A 12,548-nucleotide genomic window follows, 5' to 3' on the forward strand; every position below is an offset into this window, starting at 1 on the left:
CCTCCGCCTCCCGCGCCGCGCAGCTTCCTCGATGCCTCCTCCCCCTCCCTCGTGCTCCCGCCCCTTCCTGCTGAGAGCGTGGCAGCGGGGTCACCGGCCTGCACTGAGGCTGCTTTTGCACTTCGGGCGCCTCGAACCCACCCCCACCCAATGACAAATCTGTCCGCCCTGCGAGCCTCCCGACTCCCATACCCCCTGACCCCCAGAAAACCTTTCCCTTTCTTCTGCGGGATTGGCCTCGTTATCTTAGTTCCTGCTACTCTTTCAGTGGCGATTCCAGTGGAGCCTCTGTGGGCTGGGAGCGGGATGCCAATCAGAACCGTCCGGGCCTCAGTAGGTTAGGGACCTGGCCTACCTATTTACATGGCAAAGGAGTTTGTGTTAGCCACGTGGGGGGTTGGCGGAAGAAAAGAAAGAAAGGGAGGGGAGGGCTGGACTGCGCGCAGTTCTTGCAGGAACGTTCCGGGATTTCATTCCCAGGGCTGTGACCCGCCGGAGAAAAGTAGGGAGGACTTCACTTCTGTGGGGTCATGAGCAATTTATGTTCCTATGGTGAACAGATAAAGAACGGCTTTTCCTGCCTCTGCTGGATCAAACAGAGCGCAAATAAGATCAACCTGCTTGCCTATGTATTTGTAATAATAAAATAATATAATAATAATAGAATAGAGTAAAAAAATTGTGACACAATCTTTGACACCTTTTGCTAGGCATAGGTTTTTTGGGGTGGTTTTTTTTTTTCACCTTCGGAATTATTTTAATAGTCGGAGGAGGCGCAGTCTTGGGTGTGTTGTAAGCTGTTTCAGCAGAATGAGGTGTTTTAATGACTGGAACGTACCAAACTGTAGAGTTGGCTCCTTCAGAAAGACGAAAACCAGAGGGAGGTTAGTTTTGTAAGGTGGAGCTTCGGTTAGCAATTTGATTAATAACACCACCCACGCTCGCGCACACACACACAACATTAAAAGTGTTCTGGCTTCACTGCATTGTTTTCAGTTTTTAATTTTTCTTTTGGGAAAAAAATGGAGTAAAAGTAGACATCTTTCAAAATTTCGTAAGCTTTTAAAAATGTCAGTTTCCCCAAAGGGTGTGACCATTTTTTTTCCACATAGAAAAGCAGATGTTTGCGTGTCCTAAGTCTGAAGGTCTATACACCCATTGGCGACTAGCACAGATAAGAACCCCCCCCCCCCGTTTATAGTGTGGACAATTGAAGTCTTGCTCCTTGCCTTGTAAAATAATTGATAGTAGATGCAATGTCCCCCCTGTCTTTAAAACAATATTTACTGTATGAAATGTAAATAATTTTCAGAATCCTGGGAAAAGGAGACACATCTCACCCCACTCTTAATAGCAACCGTCATGGTATCGTTTTACATCGCGCTGTAATCACAGTGTACATGTTACTTTGTATTCTGCTTTTCCCACCTATTATTTCATCCCATGAATTTTCACCCATTGCCACATAGTCTTCATACTTAAAATTTTTCGTGGCTGTGTAACTTATCCGTGGTATTTTAAAGCCTCTAAATTGTCATGAACAGAAGGGAAAAGCTGGATTTCATTTTCAGTGGAAACTTCATCTATTGACTCTTTTTATCCTGTCATCTTATATACTACATTTTTTAATGCAAAAAAGGGAAAGTGTTCCGAGTTGGATTTGATTCCTCCCCCCCTTATGTAGGTCAGACATGAAAAGATAAGTTTGTTTAGTACTTTTAATGATTAATAATTTGTTATCTTGATGGTCTTTCCTTTTTAATCTTATGTTTTAGCTACACGTACTAGGAAATGGTTTATGGTCTTTATGATGTTCTTGTCATTTTGCTAATGACAGGCTATATTTTCTGAACATTTTCTTTTTCTGAGCCTCTTTCAGACACTCCCTTCTGCTCACCCCCACCATTCCCTTCAGCATGTGGTAACTATTTGTTCTTTTGCATTTAGGATCTAGCCAGTTGGGAAGGTTTAAAATTTTAGAACATCTGGTGATTTTTTACTTAAAATTTAGTCTTTTACTTACTAATAGCTGGGAACCATAAATGTCTGTTTTCTGTCACACTGATTATCAAATTGGTCTTTCCTCAATTGTCATCAGGCATCTTGGTTCCTACTTAAAACTTCACTCATCATTAGAATGTTGAAGTCCTTTCAATCAAAATGATGCTATCGAGGGTTTTCTCTGCATCTTTCTTTTCCTTGTATAATAATGTGAAGTGTACTTTTTTATTGTTTATCTCTTCTCACAATAACTGCTCCTTCTCAAGTCTTGGTTATAGCCAACATGAAACACTGCAGAATGATTTTTTTTTTTTTACTAGCAGATTCCATTCTATCTGCATTGTAAGAGCATGAGTTGTGGATTTGCTCGGGAGGATTTTTCCTAATAGGCATGTGACTATTCCCAGTATATCCACTTACAAACTCTGACAATAAATCTGGATGTGAAAAATGACTGTGACTGGAATTTTCCCCTGAATATATACTGTTGGGTAGGTGGAGATAGCATTTCACTGAGGACTTGGTGACATTTTTGTTGCATACCTCACAGTATGTGCTACATGCTCTTTTAAAATTGGTCATACCTGCTACTTGAAATCAGCCTGGCAGGGGTGGGATTAAATTTGATTCACCAAAACTCCCATTACTGTTGAGTGATTCCAACTTTTAGCGATCCTTTTGGACCAATGCGAAACTGTTCATAGGGAATAGCTGGTGGCTTCAAACCCCTTCAACTTTTCAATTAGCAAGCAGAGCAGTTAGCTATTGTGCCTTCGTAGGAAAAGTCCCTGAAATGTGGGTTTGGGGCTTGATGATGTATTTCCAGTGTTTGTAGTACACAAATTCAGGACACAATGTTGCAAGTGTTAACAGCCTATTAACATAATGATATCTTTATGTATAGAGTTAGGATGAAACCTCCGTTAATATTTTTAAATTTCCAAAGTGTTCTTTGCAGACTATGCAGGTTTTTTGGTTTTTTTTTAAATTTTTTTCTTTGTAGAATAGTTCTTAATAGTCTTGGCTGAAGTCCTGCTGTCATGTATGTTTTGTTTTGCTATGAATCATAACTTCCTTTTATTCAGTGACTAGCAGAGGTAGGCTTGTTACTGCTGCTCACTCCAATCAAATTGAAAGTACCAGGAAGAAAGGGAGCCATTAGAACAGTGTCCTGTTGAGAAGAAAAGTGCTTATTTTAGTTAGGATGTAAGTGTTCAAAGTAGTTTTATGTTTGAAACTACGACTTAAATTGCTTTCTTTCGTTACTAAAAGGAAATGGTTTTTTTAACAGTAAATTAAGCCACATTTTTAGAAAACGGAAACGTACATGTTAATAGTGTTCATGGATGTACACACACAGATATGTGGACAATAGCTGTGTATATATTTATTTATCTATCTGTATATATGCCTATAGAGAATGAGTTTTAAAACTCATAATTTAAAAATATACATACAGCATTTGAAACATTTCCCATGAATGCCAGTCTTCCACATTCTCCTAGTTTGCTTTGCTTCTTGCTGTCCGTGTGCCTTTCTTTGCAATGTGTATCAGCAAGAAGAATTTGAGCTTACTGATTTAGAAAGTGAATTTACACTTCAATCCTCGCCCCCCATCTATGTTCCAGACATGTGTTGGAATTCACCTAAGGAAGCACTTTTTCATTCACCTGTGCATATCTTTTGTGGGCCTCATTTGGAAGAGGAACACTTTGTAAGGGAGAATACCTTGTAGTTAGGATACTCAGGAAGTGCTTTTGGGTGAAAAAGTTGTGACCTGGCCCGTAGGAACCATCAGAGACAATGGAAGGAGCTTTGTAAAACTCAAAATGCTGCAATGGCAATGCGTTGACTTTTATGATGCATTGTTTCTTGTGTTTCCTTTTTCGCCTTCCTCATTTGCTGTTTTAAAACGATGATGATAGTATTTGGAAATGAGGAAAGAGGAGAGTCAGTGGCAGGAGATGGAATCTAGTCTTCAGATTAGGCACCAGTTAGAAGCTAACTGGGAGACCCTGGCAAAATTGTGGAGTCCTGCCTGTTCAGTATCCTAAATCTTTCTAATGCCTATTCACTCTGATCTGCTGTCATTGTTTCAGTCACCAGCATTTCTCCCCTGCAGCAGCCACACATCTGGTCTCCCTTCTTCCACTCTTGCTCACCAGTGATCTTGCTCACCCTTTACTGCTAAGATTGCTCATCATCAATAACAAGCATCAACCACAACAACAAGCATCCCCCTAGTAAAAACCCTGCTATGGCATTTCAGGATAAAATCCAAAGCCCTTCAGAAGCTTCGTCCCTGTTTTACTCTTCCAGCCCTGTCTTCCATCCTCTCCTGTTTTATGTCCTCAGGCTCCTAGTACCTTGAGCAGTTAGCTTCTCTTACACACACACACACACACACACACACACACACACACACACACACGGAGCCTCTTGCTTGTTTTGTTGCTTGTGTGCTCTCCTCTGCTTGGAACACATTTGGTCGACCAGCTGTGTCTCTGCCCTTTATTCTACGTCCTTTCCACCGCCCCACTCTGATTCCAACCTGGGCAGACTCCCTCTCCGGGCTTCTGTAGCACTTGTTGTTGTTGTTTGGTGCCGTCGAGTCGTAGACGACTCATAGCGACCCTATGAATGAACGGCCTGAGCACTGTTCGTACATAGTTTTCGGAGGCAAGCCATTTCAGAAGTGGATGCTGCTCCTGCTTCCAGGCTTGATTTAGTCGGGAAGCTCCAGCCAACACTGTCCACCATGGGTGCCCATTACCACGATTGGCACATCACTGTCACAGGCCTCAGCATCACAGCAACCACGAGTTACCTCTGTACAGCAACGCACAGACCAATGCTATACCACCTAGAAGAATGTTTGACAGGAAGACAATTTGAACCTGGCCGAGGGCCACAGATGAAAATCACACACTTTCAGCTTGGTAGCATAACTTCCTTTCCACTAGGTCAATGTAGTTCTCTCGTTATCGTTGTCGTTGTTATTGTTGTTTGGTGCCATCGAGTCATAGACGACTTATAGTGACCCTATGAATGAACAGCCTGAGCACTGTTCGTACATAAAGTTTCCGGAGGCAAGCCATTTCAGAAGTGGATGCCGCTCCTGCTTCCAGGCTTGCTAACCCTGTGGCACTTAGCATGCTAATATGGTGATTATTGATGTTCATATTGGCCTCTCTACTGTGAGCACCTTATGGGCACCTGTTTGCACTTCTCCATGTTTATTATATCCCCAGTACCCAAAAGAGTGACTGGATTATAATAGGCAGTCGATAACTAGAAAAACAAAAGATTTTAAGCACACAAAACTGAGGAGGACATAAGGCATTTGCTGTAGAATGTCAAGGACTGTAGCCTTCAATATGGATTGAAGCTTAACATCAAGAAGACAAAGATTCTCACCACTGGGCCAATTGGCAGCATCATGATAAATGAAGAAAAGATTGAGATTGTTAGCAACTTCAGCATGTTTGGTTCCACAAGCAACTCTTTTGGCACCAGCAGCCAGGAAATCAAAGGATGAATTGCATTGGAAATGTGTTGTCAGGAACCTCTTTGGAGTATTGAAGAATAATGATGTCAGTCTGGAGATTAAGGTGCACCTGATCTAGGCCATAGTCTTCACAATTACTTGCTGTGTATCAAAGATCTGGACAATAACTAAGGATGACAGAAGAATAATCAATACCTTTGGGTTGTGGTGCTGAAGAAGATTGTTGAACATGCCATGGACTGCCAGGAGAACAAATCAGTCAGTACTGGAGAGGGTGAAACCAGGCTGCTCTCTGGAGGCAAGGATTTTGAAGCTTCATCTCACATACTTTGGGCATGTAGCCAGGAGGGACCAGTCTTTGGAAAAGGACATCATGCTTGCAAGAGTGGAGGAACAGTGCAAGAGAAGAAGACCCTAGATGAGATGGATTGACTCAGTGACTGGGGTAGTGAGGGTAGGTGTGTCAGAGACAGATTGCCTCAGGATAGGGCAGGTTTCAGAGCTAATGTACATAGCATTGCTATGAGTCACAGGCAACTCAATGGCACACAACAACAACAACAACAATAATGTAGAGGGTCTCCTATATAGTATATAGGAGTCATTTTAGATCAGGTAGGTGGCCAGGCACATAATAACAACCACAAGTGTAAAAGTCATCTCAAACCTAAATACCAAGCAAACCCATTTTAGTCCAGTCAATTCCAACTTATAGCAAGTCTATAGGATGGAGTAGAATTGCCCTCATCTGGTTTCCAAGGCTGTAAATCTTTACAGAAGCCGCTGCTACATTTTTCTCCAGCAAGGTTGGTGGTGAGTTTGGGCCTTTCATTTAACAGTGAAGTGTTTTAACCACCAAGCAATCAAAGCTCCTTGGTAACCCAACCCCCTAATCCCTGTCTGATCTTATTTTCACTGTTCTTCCTCAGAGAGTGATCACTCGCTTTAGTTATCTGGTGCAGCTATAATAGAGATACTATGAGTCAAAGGTTTAGCAAATAAATTTCTTTTCTTATAGTTTAGAAGGCTAGAAGTCCAAATTCAGGGGGCCAGCTCTAAAGAAGGTCCCCTCTGTGTGTCAGTTCTGGAGGAAGGTCGTTGTTTCTTTCAGCATTTTGGGCACTCCTCAGAGATCTCTGTATGTCAGGGAGCTCTAAGGGGTCTGGGTCTAAAACCCGATGTCCACCACTCCTGCTGTTATCAAGGTCTTGCCCCTTGACTAGCTTTCCTCTCTTTATCTCCCAAGAGGTGTTACAGGCCACACCCTAAGGAAACTCCCCTTGCATCTGATCAGTATGTACTATGTTGCTTTCTACCCTTAATCTCTTAAAACTATTTGGTGTATCAGATCATTGTTGTAGTTAGGTGTCTTTGAGTCATAGAGACCCTACAAACAACAGATCCAAACCATGTCCCATCCTGCGTCATCCTCACAATCTCTGACACACTCAGAGCCCATTACTGCAGCTACCTGCTTGAGGGTCTTCCTCTCTTTTGCTGACTCTCCACCTTTCCAAGGATGATGTCCTTCTCCAAGGAATAACCTCTCCTAACAACATGCTTAAAGTATTTGACATGAAGCTTTATCACCTTTGCCCCCAAGGAGCCCTTTGGCTGTACCTTCTCCAAGACATATCTATTTATTCTTTTGGAAGTCCATGGGATGTTAAACAATTTTCTCCAACACCACAGTTCAATGTTCAATTCTTTTGTTATCCTTATTCATTACCCATCTCTCTGATGCATAGCAAGTAACTGAAAAGACCATGGCCTGCACCTTAGACCTCAAACGGACACAGTTGCTCCTCAATAATTTGGAGAGGTTCCTGACTGCAGACTTCCCTAGGGCAATACATCTCCCGACTGCTACCAAGTATATTGATTGTCATAGGAGATCATCCTATAGCTTCCACATGATATCGTTGTGTTCATCATGTTATGTCATAACAGACATGTATTTTGGGGGAAACATAATTCAATCCAATGCATCACTATTTACTAACATTTTAATGCATTTGTCTAATCTTTATCAACTTTTTCATTTCTACTCAGGTTTATAATGTGGTAGAATCATGTTTTCCTCTGACAAAATTTGTTCCTATTTTTTAAATTGAAGTAAAATCTCTATACTGTAAAATACATAGATCTCAAGTGACCAACTGGATGACTTTGTAAATATTTATACATCATGTAGCCACCACCTCAGGCTAAGATACAGAACCATTTTATCTCCCCAGAAAGTGTCTCATGCATCTTCCTACAATTTCCCCTGCCCCTTCTGACTTTTCTCACCCTAGTAAGTGATATGATAACAATGGTGTGTTTCTGAAAGATTAGACAGACAGTAGTTTGTAAAAGGGCTTAGAAAGAGGATGAACCAGCTCTGAGGCTATTACAGCAATCTGGACACTCATTCACTGCGCTTGGTGAGGACTTCCTGGGTTTGAGGCTTCATGACAGGGATCTAAAGACACCAAGAAAGATCTCATCCAAAGGACAACAGAGTAGCACAATAACAACAACAACAACACATCCTAACTTTCAGGTAAAATTGTTGTTGTTATATCCTGTCAAGTCAGAACAGACTCTTAGCTGACCCTCCAGCAGGTTGTCAGAGGCTGTCAAGTGCACGAGAGGAGACTGCGCTTCTTTGTCCCACAGAGCAGGTGGGGGATTCAAGCCTCCTGCCTTTGGGTTGGCAGTGAAACGCATTACCCAGGAGGCCACAAAAGCTCCCTACGTAAAGTAGAAAGTCAGGGAGAAAAAAGAGCAAGAATGACAAGATGGGTTGACTTAGTAGCTGTAACAAGGGGCGTGAGCAACAGCAGAGTTTGTGAGGCTGTGAGGATGGCACAGCATCTGGCAGGGTCTGTTCTGTTGTACAGTTGCTAGGAGTTGGAGTTAGCAATGTGTTATTAACCCTGTATGGGTTAACAATGACATTGAACTACAGTGACTCTCAAGGCTCTGAGAGGATAGCTATCAGAAAGAGGTAGCAGGAGGTGAGTATGGCATATGTCAAGAGACAAAGAGACCCTTAACCAGAGTGACAGAGGTCCAGCAGGAAAGATCTGAGGGCTCCGAGAGAATAGCTGATCAGGTCAAGATTGGGACTGGATGACGAAAGTGATTTGAAACCTGTGAGCTAGAGCTTATATAAGCTCTAGGTCCGTTGGCGTGTGCAGCGCTATTGGGTGATTTGAAGAGCTGGATGACACGAGGATCTTGGCCTGGTTGATGATAGGCTTGCTTATTATTATGCAAAATCAGAAGTTGAGAAGGGCTGGAGGGAGGTGGGAGAATGAAAACTAGGAGAGACTCAGAAACAGTTGCTAACGCCTCTTTTTACATTTTGTTGTTGTTTTGGTAGCATTGGATCAGAACCAACTCATAGCTGAACTGACTCTCAAGCAGGTTTTCAGAGGCAGTAAATCGCATGGGAGGAGATTGCCCATTCTTCTCCTGCAGAGTAGCGGGTGGATTCAAACTGCCTGCCTTTGAGTTGGCAGCACAATTTCTTAACACTAGGCCACCAGAGTTTAGCATTGTTGTTATTTTTTGTTTGTTGTCAAGTTGGAACCAACCCATAGTGGACCCTCCAGTCGGTTTTCAGAGGCAGTAAACCACGCGAGAGGAGAGTGCCCATCTCCCCCGTCCCCCGCAGAGGGGCTGGTGGGTTTGAACCTTGTGCCTTTGAGATTGCAGTGTAACTTCTTACCACTAGGCCATTGGAGAGTTTTTGTATTACTGCCAGCCTAATCAAGAGCCTTTAGCCTGGTAGTTGGGATTGGGATGGCAGGGATGGCAGAAGGGCAGGACACAACACGGGTAAGGAAGCGGCAAATATTTGCCTTAGTGAAGATAAGAAGCAGAATTGGTCAGAAGACGAGATTCTCAGTTTCGCAGATTGGCTGCATGTGACAGCTGTTCCACATCTCAGGGAGAAATGCGCTTTCCAGACAAGTGCAGGATGGAAGGGCCCTCTGCATGAGAGGATGAAGAAGGAAACCAACTGGTTTAATTTAAGTCCTTAAATGAAAAAATCTTAAGTAAACACGGCCTCTAGTGTATTGCGAACTTGGAACACATTATCTCCTGAACACAATGTTGGAAATGGTGATTAGGTTCCCAGACCTTCCGCCCCAGGAAAGCCTCTTTAACCCTTACTGTCACTTTGTCATAGAAGTATTGTGCTTAGCATTGTTTCTACTGGGAAATGGATTTGGGTTTCCAACTCAGTTTGTTAAAAACACATCCTCCTCCCCCCCCCTGTTGATACCCCCCCCTCCTCCCCCCCCCCCTTTCTCACAACTCTGCAGACAGTGAGTCCAGTGTGAGGTAGGGGCACTGTGAAGACGACAGGAAGAGGGTGAGAGGCGGTGGGGGTAGGTAGATGTCTTCGAATATGCAACTTATTCATACTTACAGCTTGACTGCAAGCCATGTCATGTGAGCACTTGAAAGGCGCCTACTCTGACTGGAGATATTCTGGAAATGTAAATCAAGTACTAGCCTTTGAAAATTTATTAGGGAAAAGAAAGGTATAAAATCAAGTCATTAATAATATTATGTCAAGGGTAAGTTCAAATAGCATCTTGGGTATTATCCATAGTATATTGACATAGGAAAGAATTATTAGGGAAAATTCATTATTAACACTGATTTAATCTCTTTGCCTTTTTAAAAGCAGCTACTTGAAAAGATAAAATTATATACATGGCTTGTGCTGTATTTCAATTAGATGGAATTAGTCGATATTCTTCCTTAAGAAATTTTTATGGTGTCCCTGTCCAAGAAAGTGTTTCTGAAGGAGGATCCTTTCTCCCCAAATCCTGTTAAAAATGAGCAAAGTCATAAGGGACTCATTTATCCAGAAAAGGTTAGACAGTCCATGGGCTGCTAACTCTTGGCCCTGGGGCAAAATATGAAAGCGTCCCATTCTTGTTTGTTATGTTGAGAGCCAATGTGGCGGCTTGGAACTTCTGAGGTAGTTGGTGTTTCCAAGTGGTTGGTGTCGAAGTTTCTTCCCTGGGCTAAGTAAGGGATGTGCACATGCACTTCCAATGCAAAAAAAGCCCGAAATCTGTAGAATATGTGTTCACCAAACTCCAACTCAAAACCCGCTGTGGTAGAGTCTGTTATGACTTATAGTGAACTCCTCCGCCACTGGGTTTCCACGGCTGTAAATCTTAGCAGAAAGAGCTTGTTCTCCCACAGAATCACGAAATACTTCACGCTTTTAGTGGGCACAGTGGCATCGCTAGGCTGGCATCATCCCCTCCCCCCATAGAATCCCTCACTCAACTCATTGCCATCGAGTTGGAACCAACCCATAGCTGAACCTTCGGCTAGTTCTTAGAGGCTGTAAGTCGCACGGGGGAGATGGCTTATCTTTCTTCCGTTTACCAGCTGGTGGAGTCACGTGTGCCTTTGTGTTGGCATCGCAACTCCACACCCATAAGGCCACTAGAGCTCCTTATATAATGGGGAGCTAGTAATATTTATTATCCACTTTAATCTGGTAGTCCAATGGCAAGAAGCTGTCCTGCAACCCCAAAGGCACGAGATTCAAAGCCACCAGCCCCTCTGCAGGAGAAGGATGGGTAATCCCCTCCTATGTAATTAACTGCCTCTGAAAACCTTCTGGAGGGTCAGCTGTGGGTCGATTCTGACTCAATGGTACTCAACAACAAAAGTAATCATAGAGTAGGGAGTTCTGGTGGCGTGGTTTGTAGAGCGTTGCCCCGCTAACCCAAAGGCCAGGACTCTCTGCTGGTTGGAATCCACCTTGAATCTCCCTTGCGATTCAAAGTCTCAGAAATCCAGTGGAGGGTCGACTATGAGTCAGTTCTGACTCTATGACAATGAGTGAAAGGGTCAATCAGAGAATGATAAATATTATTGCAAATTGCTTAAAGGTGTTATTTCTTAGATTATGGGAAAACAGAGAGCAAAGTTGTTTTGTAAACTCCAACTACATTGAATTATTAGTTTTAACATTATTAGTAACCAAACAGAATCCTTTAAAAAATTTTCCCCTTCTTTTCTTTAATTATTACTTTTCCCTCAAACAAATTATTTTTTTTTTATTGTATTAGTTTACGTGTACCATCAAATCAGATCTGACTGGTACAGGAGGAGACTGCCCCCTCCTTCTCCAGCAGAGCATCTGGTGGCTTTGAACCGCATACCTCTGGGATTGCAGTGCAGCATCTTGCCACTAGGCCACCAGAGCTCCCTTACAAACAAAATCTTGATCCAGGTTCACAAATACTAATGATCACAATACTGTTGCTAAAATACCAGAAAGTTTGACAAAATCAGGATTTCTAAAACAGGGCTTTGAACTGTTCAGAATGGTCCAGCAGTTGCCATCGTAAACCAGGACCAAATATGTGTTGCACAGCAGCCAACTTTGGTGCCTGAGGTATCTTGACTGTAGTAGGAAACCAACACAGGGGCCTGGTGGTTGTGCAGAAGGTATCATCAGGTTGCAAATTGAAGAGTCATAGGTTCAAATCCACCAGCCATTCCAAAGGAGAAGACTAGACCATTTCCTCCAGCATATATTTACAGACTCAGAACTCGATGGAGGCGGAACTAATGTCACAGCAGCAGGTCGTATAATTATGCCCCACTCAAAGATGGCGGCCAACTATACAACTTTGAGTGTAGGTGCCACTGTCTTTTCTGCTGAGAGTTTTAGGAACCTCACGTGAGAGATTGATTATTGGCTGGACTCTGGAACGCAACATACATTCAAAGTGGCAGAGGCTTGCTGCCATCTTGATGGGAGGCACAACTGTTTCTCTGTACTTGGGTCAAAATGCCACAGGCTATGCAGCGATTATACATGGTATTAGCCGAATTGAAGCTCTACCATAACGACACTGGTAACAACAGAAACAGGAGTTTGTGCTTACAGCACGTGTAGAAGAAGCTACGTAGTTTGTTTGAAGTAGGATAATGACAGTTCTGGCTGGAATACATTGTTGAGTACTGTCAAGTCAGAACTGGCCTGTACATGACCCTCCAGCAG

General features: G+C 42.9%; 1 protein-coding gene across 1 annotated transcript in view; it reads left to right on the forward strand.

Moving 5' to 3' along the window:
• DDX26B (DEAD/H (Asp-Glu-Ala-Asp/His) box polypeptide 26B) overlaps window positions 1-12,548 on the forward strand; it is a 151,561-nt gene that overhangs the window by 949 nt on the left and 138,064 nt on the right. The window lies entirely within an intron of this gene.

The sequence above is a fragment of the Elephantulus edwardii genome, unplaced genomic scaffold (genome assembly GCF_000299155.1).
Source record: "Elephantulus edwardii isolate Elephantulus edwardi_28Jun2011 unplaced genomic scaffold, EleEdw1.0 scaffold00016, whole genome shotgun sequence".
In the NCBI taxonomy this organism is placed as follows: domain Eukaryota; kingdom Metazoa; phylum Chordata; class Mammalia; order Macroscelidea; family Macroscelididae; genus Elephantulus; species Elephantulus edwardii.